Source organism: Euprymna scolopes, chromosome 21 (genome assembly GCF_053919585.1).
Source record: "Euprymna scolopes isolate OS-2025 chromosome 21, ASM5391958v1, whole genome shotgun sequence".
Taxonomy (NCBI): domain Eukaryota; kingdom Metazoa; phylum Mollusca; class Cephalopoda; order Sepiida; family Sepiolidae; genus Euprymna; species Euprymna scolopes.
This window is the reverse complement of record NC_136502.1, coordinates 104694017-104716584: the sequence shown is the minus strand read 5'-3', so window position 1 is coordinate 104716584 and position 22568 is coordinate 104694017. Positions and strand designations below refer to the sequence as shown.

The following is a 22568-nucleotide window of genomic DNA, read 5'->3' as shown; positions in this document are numbered from 1 at the left end:
ACAATGCTGTGTGCTTACGTGTTTGGATACTCGTGGGTGTTGAAATGGTGATTGCTATGAAAATGTTCTCGCTGAAGATTTGTACCGGCCGTATGTAGTGTATTGTCTCTGATGAGTTGCTCGATGAACTTCCACTATTCAATGAAATACATGTAAGACGTACTTCATAAAAGAATTGAATAAAATATTATAAGTGTGAATTAAATACATCTTCTGGTTTGGAATGATAGCTAAAGGCACACACACACACATACAAAACAAAAACAAAACAATCTTATTTTATTTGCTTCATTTATCTATGTACAGTTTTCTGTATCGTGATGCTATTATACAAAGATTATTTTTTATTTTTAGATTTATCACTTTATATTTATATATATATATATATATTTATATATATATATATATATATATATATATATATATATAAGCAGACCGCCCGGCATTGCCCGGACGTAAAATACGCTTAAATATGATATTTTAATTAATGCAGATTTCGTATTTATTATATTATATATGCTCTCCTCACTTTCCCCTACCACTGTCAGCAGTCACAACAAATTTTGCTTGCACCCTAGCTACTATTTAAATAAATTTTCCGATAATTTCTTTGTGAGACTAGCACACAGTCCTGATGATGTAAAGACAATTTCACGAAAACTTCAAAGTGCAGACACATCCAGAAGAAAAAAATCCCTGGACCATACATCCATACATTCGATGTATATACAAAAAAGATAATACGAAAAATTGAAAAATTAAAAAATGTATCACTAAACAGAAACTTTTTGTTGTTTTTAACAATGTCTGCCTGAATATATATATATAGGCCAGCTTGCTACGATCTTTAGAAAGTACTTTCAAACCGCCTTATTCTTAACATAAGGAATCTGTCATGTGAACGATTCAAGCATACACATTCATGAAACAGTTGAAAAACAGATAAAAATCCGATGCCCCCCCTCCTCCAAAACCAATTTTTCAATTTTGACCTCTTAGCAGCCCTTTGTTCTGGATGAAAACCGATTAAAAGTTTTCCACGTGTCTGAATACCCTATATACCAAATTTCAAGTCTGTTGATCAAACATTTGTGGAGTATATAGGTTGAGAATTTTTCTCAAACACAAAAACACATACACATACATACACACAGACGCATTCTCACATTTATACATATACTTGCAGGCCACTTGGCGTTGCCTGATCGTAAAATACACATAAAAATTTTTAATTAATACAAAAACTGAGACACGGGAATGTGAGTATTATGTTTTTTCTAAACAGTTTCGTTCTTGTAAATAAAAAAAAATATATACTTGAGCTGAGATGGAAACCAAAACAAAGGCAGTGAGTCAAGTACAATAACCATTAGGCCAGCTTGACACAATTATTCCAGTCTAGAAGGACTCCTCTTTTATAGATCGAGGACTGAAAATATAAAGTGTAGCATCAAAACAGATACTACACTTTGCTCCTAGCCAAGACACCAATGAGTATTATGCTCACCTAATCGTTGCATTATGTCGTATTACACTAAATATTATACTAAGTATTACCGTCACCGAAGCGAAGCATTGAGGGAGTTACCTGCTCTTTGTTTATTTGCGTCACTCCCATATTTTTTTGGGGGAGGGGGGCGTATTTTTCTGTTATTATTATTATTCATTTTTATTTTTATTTATTAAATATTTGAATATTTTTATTCAAATATTTATTAAATATTTTTTTTGCATTCACAATGTGAGTAGATAGGGCTTTTAGTTCTCTCCCACTGAAAAAGCTTGGACAGAAAGTGGAACTGAGAAGTCAGCGCCCCCGAGGAGGTACACTATAATCTGAAAAAAAAAGATGCCAGAGTAACCCTGTCAGCATTCCCCGATAAGGGCGCCTCAGGCGATTAACTATAAAATTACCCCTTCTCAAAGAAAGAAGGCAAGGCCTGGGAGGGTTGACCCCCTAGAATGTCACAGAACTAACATCCCATCGCAATTAACACAGGGACCAGATCAGTACAGGAATGGTTTAATTGATTTTCGGGCCGAGGATAAAAATCCTTAGATAAAAAAGATGAAATAACTTACTTTATTTGTCTGTAGAGTTTTCTGTACATGAAATCTAAAAAAAAAAAAAAAAAAAAAAAAAAAAAAACAATTAAAATTACTATATACACATTCTATAAAAAACGATGTTCTTGCCTGGATGAAAAATAATTGTAAAAATGCAGTTAAAAAAAATGAGAGATGTTGATTGTAAACTGTTTTTAAAAGGTAATAAATTTACAGCAAAAATGACCGACAGTTTAAAGGGAGATAATCGAATGAACAATGAAAATTGCAAAGAAAAATATCACGACCGGGTTACAATGGTGGCGACGGATGCTCAGTTCTAGCAATCTAAAAGATAAAAGAGAAATGTATCTGCCAGCCTTCGTGTTTGAATCAAAGTGTAGTATATGTTTGTTTAGTAAAAACGATAGTGCTTGTGCAGTTTAGCAAAGATATTAAAAAAAGAAAATAAAGAAAAATCTCTACAAGTTAGGGAATAAAGTTCTCATGAAAAAAAAATCGCTTAATTTGATCAAGTAGGTCTTTTTAGAGAGGAAAACCAAATTTTAGTTAAACCCATCGCTACACAGCCATCTTGGCAATTTTAGTTAGGAAGAAGATGCACCAGGGGAGATAACTCCATCTACTTCTTGAAGTTTGCCAAAATTTGTCAAGATTATTTTTACAGTTTTGAATAATTTTAGGTATTCCTTTTTTTTTCTGTCTTTTTTTCCTCCAAAAATCGTTTCAAAATTTAATAATAAAATTATTAGAACTGATGCGCATTTTGACAAATATAAACACCAAAACAATTTATTTATATATTTATTTAAAAAAAAATAACGATTTGGGAATCTTAAGAAAGATGACCCCTGGAATGAATGTGGTATTATGGTGATTAAAGATTCTAGCTAGGAAAATGATAGACAAATATACTGGATGCAATGACAAAGATGGCCATAAACCCGCTTCCCTTCACTTTTGAATGGTCTTGTGCATAATTTGTTTTGAGAAATGTATAATTTTTTAAATGAATATATTTTTCAAAATGTAGTATCTGCAATGTCCTGCCTTATTCTTGGTAAAAAAAAAATCTTTCTCGACTGAGACATTTTTTTTTTTCAGCAAACAGTTATCCTGCTAGGGAAGTTGGTTATCATCTAGTTGATACGCTGGTTTCAGTAAGATTTTTGAAGTTAAGCGTCATTGAGCTTGGTCAAGACTTCGATGGGTGACCATTTAAAATATCAGGTGCTAAGAATAAGGAACATAACCGATGGTTACCACATCTGCAATTAAAGAAGAGTTGCCAATTTAAAGTTCGCCGCCTTTAAAAAAAACCCCAAAAAACACAACATGAATTTATTGTCAGGAAAAAAATCTATGTGGGCATTAAAAATGTTTATTCTATTTTTATTAAATCTAATATATAAACAGCTATATGTCTGTCTGTCTGCCCATCTCCATATTTTCAAACTCTTTCTCTTCCGAAACTAAAAGCGCTAGGGGCCTCAAATGATTGGATTTTTTACGGACCGTTCTTTTATGGGTATTTATCTGGTTAAAATAGTTTTAAGGGATAAAAATTGAAAATATTGTTATACATTTTGTACATTCATCTTAGCTTATTTTTAATCAGTTCATATGCGTGTCACGTTAATACAGTGGTAACGTCACCAGCTTTGAATGCTACAGTTTTGCTTTCGGTTTCGATTCTAGCTGATGGCACCCAAATACTTTTTTTAACTTTTGAAATCACGACTCTACAATAATAAATACGAAATCTGGACAAATTAAAATATCATATTTAAGCGTATTTTACGACTGGGCAAAGCCACCTCCCCCGCCCGCTAGTATTATTATATGAGGATTTTTTCGCTATAAAATCTTTGAAGAAATACACATTTTGGGTGCTTATACACTTAAGTTACGATGCTATTTCTTAAAAATCCTATTTTCAAATTAAATTCGTGTTTTCTTTCTTTTATTAAATTGTTAGGTGAAACTACAGAATAGTTCCAAAACTCCCTCTCCTCCACATGTTAAGAATGGCTTTCTACATAATGACGTTAATATTTTAGCATGGTAACAGAAGTGCATAAATATCCCATATTGGTATTTATTTGCTTCCCCACGTAAGCAAAATGTGGCACAAGGTCGTTTTTAATGTAGGGGGAAAATACCTCCTCAAAATTGTCTCTCTGAAAAATAAAAATTGCCTTAGTGTAGAGAGTTTCCCCCTTCATTGACTAAGGACAAATTAAGTTTAGTGTAGCATCAAAACAGATACTACACTGTGATTTATTTATTTTTCATTTTCATGAAGCGTTACAAAAACAAAAAATTAGGCACAAGGCCATTAAAAAATTGGGGAGGGAACTTTGATTATCCTCATCACTGTACCTTAGATAGTCTATGCTAATCCTAGCTAGAGTTCATAATCACCACAATACTACAAACACACCGGGGGGGGGGGTCGTCCTACTTAAGATTCCAGAATCAAACTTTTTTTTTTTTTAATAAATAAATAAATAAATAAACTAAAATTTTATATTAAAAGTCATTGGAATGTTATTTCGTTGGCGTGGGATAGGGGAAAAAACCCTGTGATCTTGACCCGAAGGCCAGATTAAAAATTAAGTACCCATATTTTGTATCTAGACACACACACTTTAAACATGCAAACCTTCGGTAAAGTTATCTAATATGGCCCAAATGGACGGTCATTTTGGATAACTTGTTATTTTTTACCTAATATTTACATATTTAAAGTGTGTATTTCTCAATACAGGATGTGTATTTCTCAATTGATTTTAACTCGAAAAGATTCTTCTTATAATAATATTAAAAAAAGAAGAAAAATTTGAATGCCTACACTATTTTTTTTTCTCACAATAAACTCAAGTCGTGATTTAATTACTTTGCCACCCAAAAAAAAAACTGTATAACGCACCCAACTCTTTATTTTAAAAAAGAAAAAAAGTCCATGATTATATGAGTCTTCTCTTACATATATCTCATGTATATTGACAATGATTAATGGCTAACCAGAGATTACCAAGTCGTCAACAAAGCTAAATACGCATGAAAACAATAGACATTCACTAATAACACAGCAAGGCAAAGAAACAACAGCAAACGGACAGCCTTAGGGAAAGTAAAACAATAATTACCTCCCTTGCACTCTATTACAAACCCTTTATTATCTCCCCTGCATCCTTTTTACAACCTGTTGTGAGTTGTCCAGCCTACGAGCATGGGCACTCGAAAAACAAAAAAACAAAACAGACATCGAAAGAATAATGGCATTCAGAAGCAATTGCTACAGAAAAATCCGATGTGTATCTTGGGTCAAACGGAAACCAATAGAGACATACGAGAGGAACTTGATGGTTTCGTAGACTGGCACAGCGACCCTTCACTGTTGAGTTCCCTAAATGCCAGAAAGCGTTTTCTACACGAATAGTTTGTTTCCTCGAAGAGCTAGACTTTGGAATTCCCTTCCTGCTATCTGCTTCCCTGAATATATTGATATGCAGCAATTTAAATGTAATGTAAACTAATATCTTGTTAATCTTTCCTAGGCATGGTCCCAAATAGTAACCTCTTATGTTCAAGTGTTGAGAGGTGAACGTGAGAAGAGAGAAAAAAAAATTCTTATGGGTCAAATGCTCACGTTCTTTGGTCACAGGTTGAGACACGAGAAGCATGAATCAAAGGGATTTATTGAAGAGAAGTGACGTCAAGGGCAGCCACGCCAACGATGGAGGAAGGTGTTTAAGTTACGCGTTTTGGGTCATTTGAGATCGCGGGTTGACCCGCCAATAATCGTTTCTGATTTACTTTGTGAACTGAGACAAACTGACGATTGAACTGATGCTACGATACTAAAAACAGGTTTATAAATGTGTACTAGCTTTGCACTGTATAACTGGCAACAGACCAAAGTCCTCTAACAGCGTCTTAATGCCATAAAACTACGATTTACACACCAGTTTCATGAACTTTTAGGCTTTTTTAAAAAAAAATTTGTCTACAAAAGCTCACCCCACGAAATTAAAAATGTTCTCCAAGTCCATGATTTTAGTTTAGTAATCCTCGTTTTTACATGTTTCACCATATAGTTTTGATTGATGAATTTTATATTTCATAAATTTTATATTTTATAAATTTTATATTTTATAAATTTATAAATTTATATTTTATGAAACATTTAAGTTTTTTTTTCATATCCAAAGCAAGAATGTTTATAAAAAATAGATAAGAATTAAATTTATTTTTACTTGCATTTTTTAAAGAACTTTTTTTTAATATAGAGATAAAAAAAGAAAAATCTAACAATAAAGAAATATACATGCACATACACACATTATATATATATATTATTTTTTAAAATATAATTATCCACTGACACGTGTTTCGTCGTCCACGACTCATCAGAGTGGCTGAATCTAGCGAGATTCACAATTGGCACCTCGTTATATATATATATATATATATATATATATATATATATATATATATATATATATATATATATATATATATAAGGTCTTTATTGTTTATTTGTACTCTTTGTCGTATAATTTAAATTTTTTATACCTTCCTTACAGGTTTTTTTTTTTTTTTTTTAAATTTAATAACTTTACAATAACAAGATTTTCTCTCTCTCTCTCTCTCTCTCTCTCTCTCTCTCTCTCTCTCTCTCTCTCTCTCTCTCTCTCGTTCTCTCGTTCTCTCCCTCTCTCATATATATATATTCCCTTTTCTGTTGGATTTGAAACCGACTGTACTGACGTTTTTCTGATCTTCTCTAATACACACACACATACATCATACATACACTTGTGCCCGATATTATTCATACCCCCTCTTGAAAATTGAGTTTATTAGGTGTAACTTTGTAAGAATTTATTGTTTACGTCCATATTGATACATATTCTTAATAAACCTCTTCTGATCATTTTCGTCATTTTAAAATCTCGGGATACTTGTAATAAAAGAAATATACAGCTATTTATAAAATCTGCAATGTTAAAAAATAATCATACCCCCTTATTTTTTCAGTATTAATCGAGTTTCTGACTGTTTGTTTCCTGTTTGATTCTTATTTTGAATGCTTTTATACAACCTTTGATTAATTTCATTTCGTTTTTTGCATTTTTCAGAAATTAAAATGATATCAACTGAAAACCAAAAAAAGAATAAAAATTATTAGAATGGGGAAGAAAAAAGAGCTTAGTAATGATCTTAGGACTAAAATTGTGAATTCACATAAGGATGGTTTAGGTTACAAGTCAATTTCCAAGAAATTTGAGGTCCCTACAGCAACAGTACAGAGCATCATCAAAAAATTCCAGAGCCACCACACAACAAACAACTTGATTGGTAGAGGAAGGAAAAGGAAACTGTCTGCTAGAGCCACCAGGAATATTGTAAGAAGTGTTAATGCAAATCCAACCACCACTACTAAGGACATTTTAGAAAATCTGGAGTCTTCTGGCATAAAAATATCAAGGCAAACATTGCAAAGGACTCTGCATGAAAATGGTCTGAAAGGAAGAAGACCAAGAAGGACTCCATTGCACACCGGAAAACGCCTTGCAGCACGTCTAAAGTTTGCTAGGACCCATGTGAATTCTCCAGAGTCCGTTTTCTCAAGTATTTTGTGGACTGACGAAACAAAAATTGAATTGTTTGGCCATATGGATGCTTCTTACGTTTGGAGGAAGAAAGGAGAAGCTTACAACCCAAAGAACACCATACCCACGTTGAAACATGGTGGTGGTAGCCTAATGTTTTGGGGCTCCTTTTCAGCTAGTGGTCCAGGTAGTTTGGTCAAGATAGATGGAACCATGAAGAAGGAGCAATATTTGGAGATACTCCAGAAAAACATTAGACAGGATGCGGAGAAGCTCCATTTAGGACCAAACTGGGTCCTTCAACAGGATAATGATCCAAAACATACTGCCAAAATAGTCAGGAAATGGTTTGAGGATAATCACATTAATGTTTTGGAATGGCCTAGCCAGAGTCCCGACCTGAACCCTATCGAAAACCTCTGGCACATATTGAAAACTGAGGTTAAAAAGCGGAAACCTAGAAATTTGAGGGATTAAGAGAACTACTACATTGAAGAATGGTCAAAAATCAGTGTTGATGCTTGTAAAAATCTTGTTGATAAATATACAAAACGGTTACAGGCAGTTATTAAGAATAAAGGGCATGCTATTGACTATTAGTAAGAGAGGTATGAATAATTTTGAACTAGTGCCATTATTGTTTTTCTTAGTATAGTGTTTCAAACTTGCATAATTTATTTATTTGTTGAGTTTAAATTAAATGCTTATGCTTGATTTATTGTTTGAAATCCCTTTAATATTGTCTATCTTCTGGTTTGAGCAATATTCTTATAGAAATCTCAAAGATCCGAGGGGTATGAATAATATCGGGCACAAGTGTATATATATATATATATATATACTAGCAAAGATACCCGTGCTTCGCACGGAGCTTTGTTGCGCACTCGGGTACCAAAATCTGTGGGCACCTTTCCAGTAAGTTGATGTTGTAAGAGCAACGATTGCATAAGGTGATTAACATTTTAACTACCTCTTGTAGTGACTGAAATTCAATCAGGAACTTCACAAAACATTTTCATCAAAAGGAAGGTTACTTGATGTTACATAGTAAATTTTTCATTGAAGTAATTTTCAACTCTTGCTTAAATTTTATCTTGCACATTCAATACTAAAAACTTTCCACAATCAGATCATGTCAGTTTTTCCTCATATCCATTTCTCGAACTTTTCACTGAAGAGCCTCAGGGTAAACTACATTTCTGCTGCTTTGATTTGGAGCCAGAATGTAGAGTTTTTCTGAACTTCCTGTCCGGCTGATGGAGACGTAGAACATACCGTGACTGAAGCAGTCTGATGTCAAGTCTACGCCAATGGTGTTAAATGTCTGACCTTGACTTTTGTTTATGCTCATTGCAAAACACACCTTCACAGGAAATTGGAGTCTCCGGAATTTAAATGGAAGTTCTGAGTCCGATGGAACTAAGGGGATCCTTGGCAGTAGAACGGTTTCGCCTTTGTAGGGACCACAGGAAATGGTGGCCTCAAGTACATTGGTGTGCAATCTGGTGATAACACATCTGGTTCCGTTTGTTGTTTTTGGCGGTTCCAAGGATCGAAGAATCATGATTGGCGATCCAATTTTGAGATTTAAAATGTGTGGAGGCATTCCAGATATCTCCAAAGAGTTTAAAAACTCCACAGGGTAGTGAACAGCTTCATATTCATTAGTAGCCGAATCAACTGACTTGTATTGCTTTGTGTCTCCTGGAAATTCATCCATTATTGAATTGTTCAAATGATTCACATTGCTGTTTAATGGCGAAATAATAGCCCTCTCAGCAAGCCAATCCGGTGATTTTCCATTGTTTTGCAGGTCTGGGTACACTTTGTCTTTCAGTTGCTTCTGATTACCGACACATTTACCAAGCGCAGTTGGAATCTTAATTGTGTCAGGTGAAGAAGTGATAGGAAACTGACCATTACCGATTTGGAGAAGCAATTTTGAGAAGTCTGCTGCAGCTGTGTTATCAGAGATATAGGCTCTCATATTAGTAGTCAGTCTCTTCACTATAACGTGCCTCCAGAGATAGGATTGTTTCCAAATTGCATTGACAATGTTAGCCCTTGTGTCATTTTTAACCACTGGGAGGATTTGACGGAAATCACCGCAAAATAAGGTTGGAATGCCACCCATGGGATTCTTGTTTCCTGTGATGTCTTGCAGTGTTCGGTCAATTGCTTCATAAGCACTCTTGTGCGTCATTGGGGCTTCGTCTACAATGATTGCAGAGGTGTCTCTAATTACATTTGCCATGGCTGAGTTACCAGTAATTTTGCAAACTGGCTGATCCATTCGATGAGTATCCAAGGGTACTTTAAAAGTGCTGTGAAGAGTGCGGCCACCTTGTAGTAGAGTAGCAGCAATGCCACTGGATGCTGTTGCAAGCACAATCTTTCTCATGGATCTAATCTTTGCAAGGATCAAATTGATTGCAAAAGTCTTGCCCGTACCACCTGGAGCATCAAGAAACATCATGTTTTTGTTCATTTCACCTTGTGCTTCCAACATTGCCATGAATGAATTGTAAACTTCTCTTTGAGAATCGGTCAGTTTTTCTTGCATATTTTCTGCTTGTAGGGAAAGTTCTTCAAGATTATAAGTAACTTCACGTTGATACTCTCTCGCGAGTCTTTCATCTCTCCCTTGCGTTGGTGCAGGTAATCCATAGCTTGCCAATGGTTGACCGCACATAAGGAGAACTTTTTCTTCAATTAGACAAAGAGTTTTATTGTAGATGTCCTCATTAAAATCTGCTTCTGGATTGTTAACTTCTTGCCTGTATCTGTGAAGAATGTCTTCAGATATTACATCACGAAAAGCCATCCAGATCTCAAGAGGATTGCTTGGCCCACAGGCTGTTAAAATTATCACAAATAGGCTTCGCAAATTTGAAGGTGATTGAGTGGCACTTGCCTCTCCTACTGCTTGATGCAAGTGATGGTCATTTTCTAGAAGGCCTCGAGCAAGGCACGCTGCTCTGTATGTTTCAAACACCTGACCATTGTATGCTCGCAAATCTTGAAATGAAGTTGGACCAGCAACCTCATTGAGCAACAGGCGTAAGAAATAACACTCCCCTGCTTTTGGACTAATCGTGTAGATTCTCCCAATGCATGGTGCCTTCCATACATTTTCAATACCTTCAACTTGTACCCCACGCATTCTTCTCATCCATTTCTTTGTCGATTTGTTCCAAGTGTAAAACTCAGGGACTTCTACGTATTTGAGACCCCTTGCAAAGTCATCCTCATGGCAGAGTTGAAAAAATGCTGTCAAAGTTGTGGCAGGCGGTGGACCTTGGGCTCGTTCCAGAGCAGTATCAGCTGAGAACATGACACGCTGCCCATTTTCAAGATGAACAGAAAGTTGTACAATTGGGGGGAAATGTTCATGGATGGGATGTTCCAATATCCTCCAGGCCGCCTCTGAACTGCCGACATACCTTGCATTCTGGAACTGCTGGATCTCATCCACAATGTGACTTTGTACTTGGCCTTGTTGGTTAGCTGCTCCATCAGTTCTTTGTAGTTCAAACACTGCTTGATCACATCCTTTATTCACGTATTTGAGGACATATTTGATGCTTTGGATCGAGCTGCAAATTTCTACGTTAATGTGAGCGTTGAACTGCTGAAGGAGGACCTTGTTGTACGGAACAATCCACTGGTTTGTTATTTCTTGATTAACATACCGACCATTTCTCTTCATCCTTATTGTACCAGTCTGGCCTCCATCTTCTGGTTTTCTTCGCCTGTACTTGGGATAAGAGTCTTGGCCTTGCTCGGTACACTGAAGAAATTCTTTTGGGTATTTTTTGGAACATTTGTTGTCAATCATACATGGACAATTTGGATTAAATGGTCCACAAGGTCCATGCACCATATGTGCCATCACTTTAGCATGAAGATCAGGATCTTCCTCTTTGTCAGGGATCTCTGCAGATATGCAGAGATCCATTTTTTCTGGTAGAAGTTTGTCCTCTGGGGCCTGCCAGGTGAGGATGTGTGCATGCGGCAGTCCTCTTTTTTGATATTCAATACTGTACAGGAAAGCCCTCAACCTGCCAAATCCTCCCTTTTTAATAAATTCAAGTAACTTTTTTAGCTTCTGCCTGAAAACCCTGGCAACAATATCTGGACGATCCTGAGGGTCTTGCCCTTGAAGACAATTTTCTGTAATTTCTGTCCACTTTGGATTTGTTGTGAACGTGATGAAGAGGTCGGCTCGGCCCATTCGCCGAACATATGCCATGGCATCACTTTGACGCTCAAACATGTATCGAGGGCCTCCTGTATAAGTTGCCGGTAGTACAACTCGTTGACCAAACTGTTCTGGATTCCCATCCTCCCTAAGAATTGAATCTCTCAAGTTGCTATAATTGTCAGCTCTCAGGGTCTGTTGCTCACGCCTCAGGAACTGTAAACGTTCTGTTTCAATCTTGCAGTACACATCCACCAGCCATTGTTGAAATAGCCTTCGGTACCAGAGAAAATAGTTTCCAGTCCGAGTCATTAAATGGCACGAATAAAATTGCTGTTGGGTAACTTTTCGCCCATTGGATGCCTTCATGTAGATGTTGTAAGATGGAGAACCAAAGGGGTACATTAACGGGTACATTAAAGTATCGTAGAGGGGATGTAGTTCGGAGATCTGTTTTAATGTATCATTTCTAAAACGCAAGACAATATCCCAGTTAGCTGTTGGTTCATTCTCCATTAATATTCCAATCTCATACGTTGTTGTTGGAGCATTGAATCGCCGTGGATGCTCTTCTTGCGGCCTTCGGTCTTCCCTTATGACAACTTTATGTTCTACCAAGTGTTCTTCTTCAATCCTCTCCTTTGTTGTTTTCAGCTGACAAATGAAGCTGTTGTTCTCATGTAAAAATTCAGTCAGACTTCGGAGAATGTCTCTATTGAGTCTACTGTCACGTCCCCGATTATGTAGTTCCTCTTCCAGACTATCCAAGAAGTAGACTTGAATAAACTTTGCTGTTTCATCTTCAGGTGGTAAAAGACTCCCAATCTGGTGGCAAACCTGGCCTCGAATTCTAAAAGAAGGATTCCACCCATGTACTGCCGCAATTTTGTGACCAAATGATGTCATTGCAAAACAATTGTTATAACTGCGTAGATTTTGCAGAAAATCTTTAGAGATGGGACCATTGCCGGAGAGCAAATCTTGAAGCAACTGAGGCAGTGGTGGAAAGCTATCAAGCACAACTTTGCCAGAAGAAGAACAACAACCAGGGGTTTCTCCTTTAAATTTTACAGCTGAGCAATGTTGACATACTTTGTCCATTTTTCCTATATCAGCTGTAGTGAGAGAGTCATTTTTGTTGTAGAGCAATCCTTTTCTATTGCAGTGTTCTATTTCATGGTGTCTCAAAGCAGTCATTCGTTGTCTAGCTGCCTCGTTTTCTGTCAATTGCTGGGGCAAAGTCATACTCTCTCTCCATGCAGCCTCTCGTTGTTGCCCTTGGTATAGGCGAAAGCTTCGTTGGGTTTCCGATTCATTCTGATGTCGTTGAGCCACTCTCAACTGACCTTGTGTACGTCTACTTACCTCATATAATTCATTCGATCGTAATATTGCTTCTCTTTCCAGTGCATATCTTTGCCTTTCTTGAATTTCATCTTGTGATGAATTTAACCGCCTTACAGCATGTCTAGTTCTGTCAGCTTCACGTTGGGTTTCTCTTTCCAAATCTGACAGTCTTGCTCTCCTTTCTCTTTGACGTATCCTGTTAAGTTCTAGACGTCTTTCTCTATCTGAATTGTTTTCATTGGAGCGAATTGCAGCAACTCTTAGTCTATTAGCTTCCAATCTTTCCATTCTTTCTTCCTCACTTTCGTTTCTACTTCGTTTGGGTGGCATAATTTCGGTTTTAAACGGAATTGTTTAACGATATTAATGATTGTAAATTAATTAAGCGTAAAGGAAATGTATACTAACTGAAATGGACGAACTATAAATAATATTTCTGAATAGTACAATTATAAACAATTATATTGTACCTATTTACTATGCCTCCCCACGGGACAGAGTTAGACACCAGGGTCGTTTTTTAACGTGGAGAAAAGGTACAAAAATAAAAAATTGTCTCAGTCGTGAAGGATTTCTCCTCCACCGAAAGAGAACAAGAAAATGAAGTGCAGCATCTGAAGAACAGATACTACACTTTGATCTTGACCAAAAGGAATGAATAAAAGCGACCTACATGTGACTCATTACTTCCGGGTGTAAACGTCACAGTCTAAAAGTAATAATTAAAAAAAAAAGTAAATGTAAAATAAATGTAATACCAACTTAGGTTAACTAAGTAAACAGTACAATTAAAACAGTTCTATTAAAACAAATAATTACTAAGATCTAGGTAATTGTTAGTCTCATTGTTATGGTTTTAAAGAAAAAAATGTGTAAAAAAAGTTCTGCTTTTGTGAGTACGTGTATTTCTTTTAAATTACATAACCTTTTTATTTTATTATTTATATCTCTTTTAAATTTATATATTTTGTTAGTAAACTGGAAGAAATTCAGTTGAATAAAACCTTGTTCGTGTTCTTTACGTTAAACTCATATTTTTATAAAAGGTTCATCCGGTTTAAAGAAAGCACTAAGTTTAAATAAGACTGGAAATAACTAATTCAATATATAAATAGAAAAATGAAATAAATATAAGCTTTAAGTCTTAAGATAGTAATAATCAAAATGTAATAAATTATTTGTAGTTCAAATCTATGATAAGACAGGCTTTCGAAATAGGCTCGACCAGAAAGATTAAATTGGAACGAAATTATAATCTCCGTGCCATTTTCAAAACAACCCCACAAAAGTAACGATATCCTGCAGTTGGTTAAATGACAATGGTTGTAAGAAAAATGTAAAAGAAAATGCGCTTATCTGTTTATTTTGACCTGTTTTATTTAATTAAAAAAAAATTGGCTATAACTGGAAGAGAGCGTTATGTTTTGGGGGTTGTTTAAAAAATAGAATGGAAATAAAGTTAGTTCCGTTTTAATTGTCTTTAATTGCGGCAAGCGCTAACAAAATCGAAAAATCACTGTTTACATTCGAAATGTTAACTTTTATAGGTTTACAGGTTTGCTGACAAGGCTGGGGGTGTTTAATACAATTATTTTACTAAATTGATTTTTTTCATTTAAAAATAAAATTATTTCTTTTTTAATAAAGTTTTATTTTAAAATATTTGTTTTTGTTTATTTATATACAATAACGATAGCTGAATTGTATTCTTTCAATTATATTGGCAAGTAAAATATAAAAGATTAAAACGGAACGAAATTGAAATTTCCATTACATTTTCAATACAATCCCAAAACATAAAGCTTTCCTCGCCAATGAATTGTTTTGATAATATACGTAAAGTGAAATAAATCGAATATAAAATTAAATGAAAATATATTAAATAATTAAATGTTAAATAGATTTTGTAAATAGTACAGTTGAAATGATTAGAATATTTCCAATATGTAATAAGGTCGAGGTAATTAGTTAAAGAGATTTAATATAATGTGATATGCAAATGAGCATAAGTCATTCGATATGGGGGTGGTTTGTAGACTAGTATATAAAGAAATTAGGCATAGATTCTTATGTCTCCTATAACAGAAACATCCTAAAATGGGTTCTAATGTTTCTCTACCAGGAGAGATCTACCCTCTTACCTCCTTTATATTTCGTTGATGATGGAGAGCTGTACACACAGACAGAAACACACGAACCCTATTACTTTATAAAAATATATATATATATATATATATATATATATATATATATAAAGAAAGGTTAAGATACACACACACACACATATATGTGCATGTATACACACAGATATATATTCATCCATACACACATGCACAAACATATAAACAATATATACATACATATATACACACATAATTTCTATACATAAAGGATTTTTTTTCAATGGAGAAAAAAAAGATCTATTTTTCTCACCAAAAATATTTAACGAATAAAAGAAAAACGAAACGCAAAAATCTTTTTAGATTAAACAATCTTTGACATAAAATTTAAAGTAAAATATTTGAAATTTTTTTCTCTCGTTTTGGAAATCTAATTAAATGGATTAATGAATTTACCTGACAAGATTTTGTTGCTATTGTTTTGTTTTCTTTCTTTCTTTATTATTTGTGTTTGTGGAAATAAAATTCTTTACATTCCAAAGAATTTTTCATTTAGAAATGTTTACATACAAATCTGCAAAACATGGTATTCTCATTGTAGTTTATATATATATATATATATATATATATATATATATATATATATATATATATATATATATATATATATATATATATATTGAAAGAAAACATTATTTTGTAATAAATAAACATAGAATCCTGTTCCATGTTTTTTGCAGTTGAATTCATTAACTTTTCATTATTTTCTTACCAAGTTTGAATAATTGATAGAATGTTGTCACAGTTGACAAATATTGTCTGTCTTTGGTTTAAATGCACAAATGGATCAAAATATTTTAGCCTTGGTTACGAATGAATCTTTATCTGACAACTTAAAGGCTTGTAAACCACTTTCAAATGTCAAAGACAAATATTGTCCCATTTATCAAAAATTAAAATGAAATGATCGTTGCAATACATTCAAAAGTGATTTTGAAGCCTTTAAACTTTCATTTAGAACAAAATATCTACTAGAATTAAACTCATTCATCCACATTCTAGTCAAAGAAAAACAGTTATATATATGTGTGTGTATATATATATATATATATATATATATATATATATATATATATATATATATATATATATATATATATATATATATGAGGGGATTCCAAAATGTTTACCGATTCTGATTCTGATTTTTTAAAAATTTCTCAACATTTACTTAAAAGATTTAATGCATTTTTAAAAATTTTCCGAGTTCATCCGTCTAGGAGAAGGAAAACTCTGAAACTAAACCTAAGGGGAGGGAGGCCTCTTCAATTTTGGATGACAACCTTCCTAGAGCTGGTGACTCAAACAAATTACCGGTCTGCAAACTTGAACTGCTTAAGTAGTAGATAGGCACTGTCTATTGCCCGGCTTCCATACTCCTTCTTTGCCTTTTAGCCAGACATAGAGGTTGAATCACAGGGATTCGACAGAAACCCTCAGTGGTTGATCTTGTTTCCTGACTACGGCAATGAACGCCGTTTTCCCCTCTCCCGACACATCCCATCTCTCTAAACTGGGCACTTGGGAGTGCTTGAATGTCATAATGCCAGTACAAGCAGATTGGGTTGACCATCGTCTGATGGGTTGAGGGTAACGGATTGACAGTTCCTGGCTGCTGTTCCCGACTGGTAGTACAGGAACTCTAACTCTTTGGTAGTGCTTAGTGCGGTTGCTCTACCAACAGTTGAATAATATCGGGATGTTTGTAGTGCCATGTCGTACATGGAAAGGGACCCTGCACTCATCCACGGTGGGCTTTCTGGAGGCCACAATCCTAGTAGATTGAGGGTCAGCTAATGGTCTACTTGTGTTGCATGTCTGGTATTCTGCATAACCACTTGTTCAGCACCCCTTATCTAAACTGAAACTCTTAAAAAAAATCTTCAAATGATTGTACCCCTTCCCCATGTAATGTCCGCATATATTTTGCAAAACACAAAATTACACTTGGGACATATATTAGTTGTGAGACAATGTTTGTTTTCATTTCAAAACAAATCTCATTTGCGATTCTGATACCCTAAAAAGTTCTGATTTTTCTGATTCTTGATTCCAATAATTCGTCCCAACACTAATATATATATATATATATATATATATATATATATATTTGTAGTTATCGACATACAGTACTGTTTCGTTGTATCACAACTTATCAGTGCTTCCAGACTAGCACCTCTCCCAAGCCGAGGATTGAACCTAGAACTGACAGTTGGCAGTTCTACTCATCAACCCACGGAAGCGGTGCCTGCAAATAACTTTGACAAATATCTATTTTAAACAAACATTCGTCCACCAATAGTGCTTAAACCGCTTATTTGCAAACAAACAGCGAACCTCGTATTTTTCAGCCAATTAAGTAGCAGGTGAGATTATTTACGACAGTGCTCTACCCAGAGAGAGGGGCTTAAAATATTCATTTTTACCTACAAACACTAGTGTTTCATGCTTACGCAATCAGCAGTCTAGGGTAATTATTCCTGCTGGTCATGAGATTTGAACTCATCCACGAAGCCACTTTTAGCTCGATTTGCCGAGCCTCTATCTCCACGGGAATGAAAAGAATTAGGAACTATTAAACGCCACATTCGGGCGAGTACATTATGTAATCTAGAGTGTCTGCACGAACGGAAGTCGTGAAAACTGCATAGACGCTAGTTGATTGCCTTAATTATATAACTCTACAGACAGTGCCAATCCTTAAGTATTCTTAAAGGAGCTTGATAATTATACATATATAGTTAAGTTTTTCATTGCATTTACATTGATATTAAAAGCTTACATCTAATTTTAAAATTATTAAAACAAACTTCTTAATATACTCAGTCATAGATATGCAAAAGAGTCAACTAATTTGCATATTCTTTGAAAAAGAAACTTTTATTAATTAATTATTCATCTTTTATGGATTATAACTGGATGATTGTTTTCATTTAATGATTATGCTCGGTTTTATTAAGGCATAGTTTCTACACTGTGCAGAATTGCATAGCATTTAGAATAAAAAAGTTCTAACACACACAAACACATACACACACACATACACACACAAGTGACCCATGAGTATGCAGAAAGGCCTCTACCAAATTCCTCTTTCAATTTTTGGTCTACAGATTTGAAACTTGATATCTAGGGGATGTGGACGTGTGGAACAAATTCGATTTGTTTTTTTTAACTGGTAAAAATAGCTGCTAAGGGATCGAAATTGAAAAATTGCACGTTGGCAGGCGTAATTCGACCTGAAGTGCTCCTCTATGCATGCACAAATATACATTTGTGCATTAAACTACTAAAAACCAAACCGAATTTGTTCCACACGTCCAAATCCCCTAGATATCAAGTTTAAAGTTTGTAGACCAAAAATTGACAGTGGAGTTTGGTAGAAACCGTTCTGCACACACACACACACACACACACACACACACACACACACACACACACACACACACACACAGAGAACGTCACTTTTTATAAAGATTTAGATATATATATATACTTTATATATATATATATACTTTTGTTTCTATTATACTAATAAATACTTCTTTTAGAGGAAAAATAAGTATATTGAAATATTTTCTATTTGCACAGAAGTGTGCCAGAAATAAAATAAATAAATAAATAAATACTATATAAATTAAGAAATCCAACGCTTTTAACGTTAACTCTGTGTTACGTTTAGTTGCGTGTGTGTGCGCGTGCGTGTGTTGGGCTAAAAAAATTTCACGTGTTCTACGTAAACCTTATTTCCTTTGCTTTGCAAGAGTTTCCTCCCTTTAACAAAAAAGTTTCTCTCTTATTTCCATCTGCCTTTATTAATGAATTTGAATGCATCTTTTTCACTTTGTGACGTTTTATTCTTTCGCCTGCACGAAATTAATTAACAATTATCGACATTGAAGAATGAAATACCGACAGTAGTATCATTCAGGTTATTTATTTCTTTAATTTTCCCAAAAACTTTATTTTAAAATTATGCAAGCTTTTCCGAGAATACAAGGAACTATTGTGTCAGTTTTTTTTTTTGTTCTTTTCTGATCGTTACTAAGCTGTTCATTTTTTTTTTTTTCATTTTTATTTATTTATTTATTTTGAATGTAAAATTATGTCTCCCATTTTGGAAAATTCGTTTAAACTATCTCAAAGAGAACTTGAGGCTAAGTAAAATTGACCTTAGGCAGTTATTACCCTCCTAACATTGCTTGCACACGCACAGATGCCTGCCGGGCAATTGTTAAGAATAGCGTCCTAAGTTATTTCACTGATTAAAACAAAATAAGTAATTGTAAGTTTTCCCGTCTATTTCTGAGCATTTCACGAACATAAACGATCATCACAAAAAAAGTGATTTTCGAGTTACTTCTGGACGTTGCCCAGGATCGAATGAGGATAAACAAATATTCCAAACTTCCAATACTTTTATCATTATCAAAGTCCACGAAATCGACCATGTTTCAATCAAATCAATTGATTAACTGCTCTAACCAGGGACGCACCGCAGTGCACTGGGAGGAAGCTTTATATGCCTTCCTACAGTGACTTAATTTATAGTACATTGTAGTCTACATTGCACTGTAGAGAATTTACTGTTATTTTTATGAAATTATATATATATATATATATATATATAATGGCTTGAATTAAAGTTCAAAATGAAATAGTCAAGCATCTCGGTTCAATTGTGCTCTAAACAGAAACATTCATTTTGAATGCGGTCTGTTCTTATCAAAGATCCTACTGTTGATTTTATATGCCAGGCCGTTTTGCTTCTGCGGTAATAAAATTTCCTAAATACACTTGTAATGTTAGACTGTATAAAGGTGATAACTGGTCAAAATCGAACTGTTTTTCTTTAATCGGATTTATTTTTTTTTTTTTTTGATTTTTCGAGACTTATCTAAGACATTCCAATAAACACTGCCAGACACATGAAGTACATTCTTTTAAAAATCGGCCTAGCCATTTTAGAGTCCATAGGGAATGAACTAACACACACACAAGTGGCTTTTATACATAAGTAGAGATTATATCGTTTTAGCAACATGAGATTATCTGATTTTGAAACAATTTATTTCAAAATTAGTAAACTTTTCGATTTTTACCTTAGCGACATCAGATTAATTACCAAACATCATCCTTTTGCTAATCAGACAATCTGATTAGTTTAATCTATAAAAGTGAACGTGTCTGTGTACATTTTTCTATGCAATAACTCTGTCAATTTTCAGTCTACAGACTTGAAATTTTATATACAGGATACTGAGATTTGGGAAAATCTTTGTAATCCATTTTCGGCCAAAGATTTGGCGATTAAGGGGTCAAAGTTCAACGATTTGATCTTTGTGAACTCTACCAAACTCTTCCGACAATTTTGGGTCTAAATAAAGTGACTGTTTTTTTTTTCCTTTTTTTTTTTTTTTTGCTCAACATACACCTCCAAAGACCCGGGCAACGCCAGGCTGAAATGCTAGTGTGTGTGTGAAAGGTGATAATGTACAACTAAACATAAAATGCCTATACATAAATGACATAAATGACGTTTCAATCGGTACAGTTAAAAACAGTGAAAGACACAAAAAGTGAAAGAAAACGTCTCAAGCTGGAAAGTTAAAAAGACAAAAAGAAAAAAAAATTATAAATCAGTATAGATAGAAGAAGGGAAGATAAAGAAAGAAAGAAACCGCCTCATTCTGGAAATATAAAAAAAAAATAAAAAAGCTATTTTAATTCATTTCAGACGGTAGCAGAAAGTGAGGCGGGGAGGGGGGGTGACTGCTGTTGGACTTGCTCTTTGAGTTTTTTCTTCCCTTAAACACATGAAACGGTTTCGTCCGCCGGGATTTTTTTTTACATGTTGATTAACATATACACATGTATAGATGAGAACGCACACGCATAAACGATCCCCTGTATCTATATAAATAAAACAGTAGAGTGTATGTATGTGTGTGTCTTTAAATATTTAACTGATAAACTCTTAAACTACTGGTCACATAACACTAAAATTAACAGGAAATAGTAATCATACACCAAGGATGGTTTATGACGTGTAAAATCTTTGTTTGGATGGATAACGCGTACAGAAATATGTCAGCAAGTTGAAATGCAAAATGTTCATTTCAACTTGCCGACATATTTCTATTACTTCTGCGCATGTGCAAATTCATTCATCACTTGAAGTGGTTTAATTTTAAATCTTTCTTACTTGTTTATTAGTAGCCCAAACGGTAGGGAATATGTCTGAAGTGCTAAATGTTTTGGTTTCGATTTTACCTGATGGCACCCAGGTCCTATTTTTTTTTTTTTTACTTTTTGAAATCAATACTATATATATAAAATGCATGAGGGTAGAGTGCCTTGTTCTACCAGCCTTAAGAAGTAAAAGTAAACTATCAGACAGTATCGAAGCATCACTAACCCAAGGCAAGTTAAACCAGTTTCCTCCAAAGGAGCAAGTTTCATGGGATTATGAAATTCACAAGCGATCTCCAGTCGTATGTATATCCCCGTCAGTGGAGATGACCACGTTAGGTTTTTGTAGCTCTTGCAGAGAGGTGTCAGCGTCTTCCTACATACAGCACCTGGTACTATCAAACAGTCATCCATTTTATACTGACCACGCTCAATGATGGTTAACTTTGATGATCTGATGAGAACCAGTGTGTGAACTTCATTATACCATGAAAATAAAGAGGTTGGCCATAGTTCAGAGCGACCCAAATGCTCCTTTTCATTAGCTACTACATCAAAGTGTGCCTGTGTTTGTGTATGGGAGGGAGAGGTCATCAGGATTACTCCACTTACCCTTGATCCTGACATTATAGTGCTGAATGTTTAGCAAAGGGGCATCAAGTACAGTATTCCCTCGAATATCACGGTAGATAGGGACCGAGACCACCCGTGATATTTGAAAATCCGCGAAGTAGGACAAAACCATTATTTTTTTTTTACCTTATTTAATTGTTTATAGGCTGTTAAAATCCCATCTTTGTAATGTTTATAACCGACACTTTACTATATTAATAATAATAGAAAGATTGAAAAACTTGTTGGGGTGTATAGTACACTATTACAGTTCAGTACTGTACAGAAATATGTACAGAGTATTCGATTATCACGATTTTTATGGATTTATGGTGGAAATCCGCGATA

At 34.5% G+C, this 22568-nt stretch overlaps 1 protein-coding gene and 1 long non-coding RNA gene across 3 annotated transcripts in view; one reads left to right on the top strand and one right to left on the bottom strand.

Moving 5' to 3' along the window:
* The window catches only part of LOC145242651 (protocadherin gamma-A11-like), a 275878-nt gene that overhangs the window by 129025 nt on the left and 124285 nt on the right, over positions 1-22568 (top strand). Inside the window, exon 1 of one of the 2 annotated variants that reach the window (XM_080105774.1) lies at positions 19251-19347. The exons of the other annotated variant lie outside the window; for it this stretch is intronic. The gene's annotated coding sequence lies outside the window, so the exon portion shown is untranslated. Of the gene's footprint in view, positions 1-19250; positions 19348-22568 lie in introns of those variants that run through there. 2 annotated transcript variants of the gene reach the window in all.
* Positions 1-22568, bottom strand: part of LOC145242658 (uncharacterized) — a 320876-nt gene that overhangs the window by 204632 nt on the left and 93676 nt on the right. The window contains exon 2 of the long non-coding RNA XR_013862786.1: positions 2083-2116. This is a non-coding gene — a long non-coding RNA (uncharacterized LOC145242658). The remainder of the gene's footprint in view (positions 1-2082; positions 2117-22568) is intronic.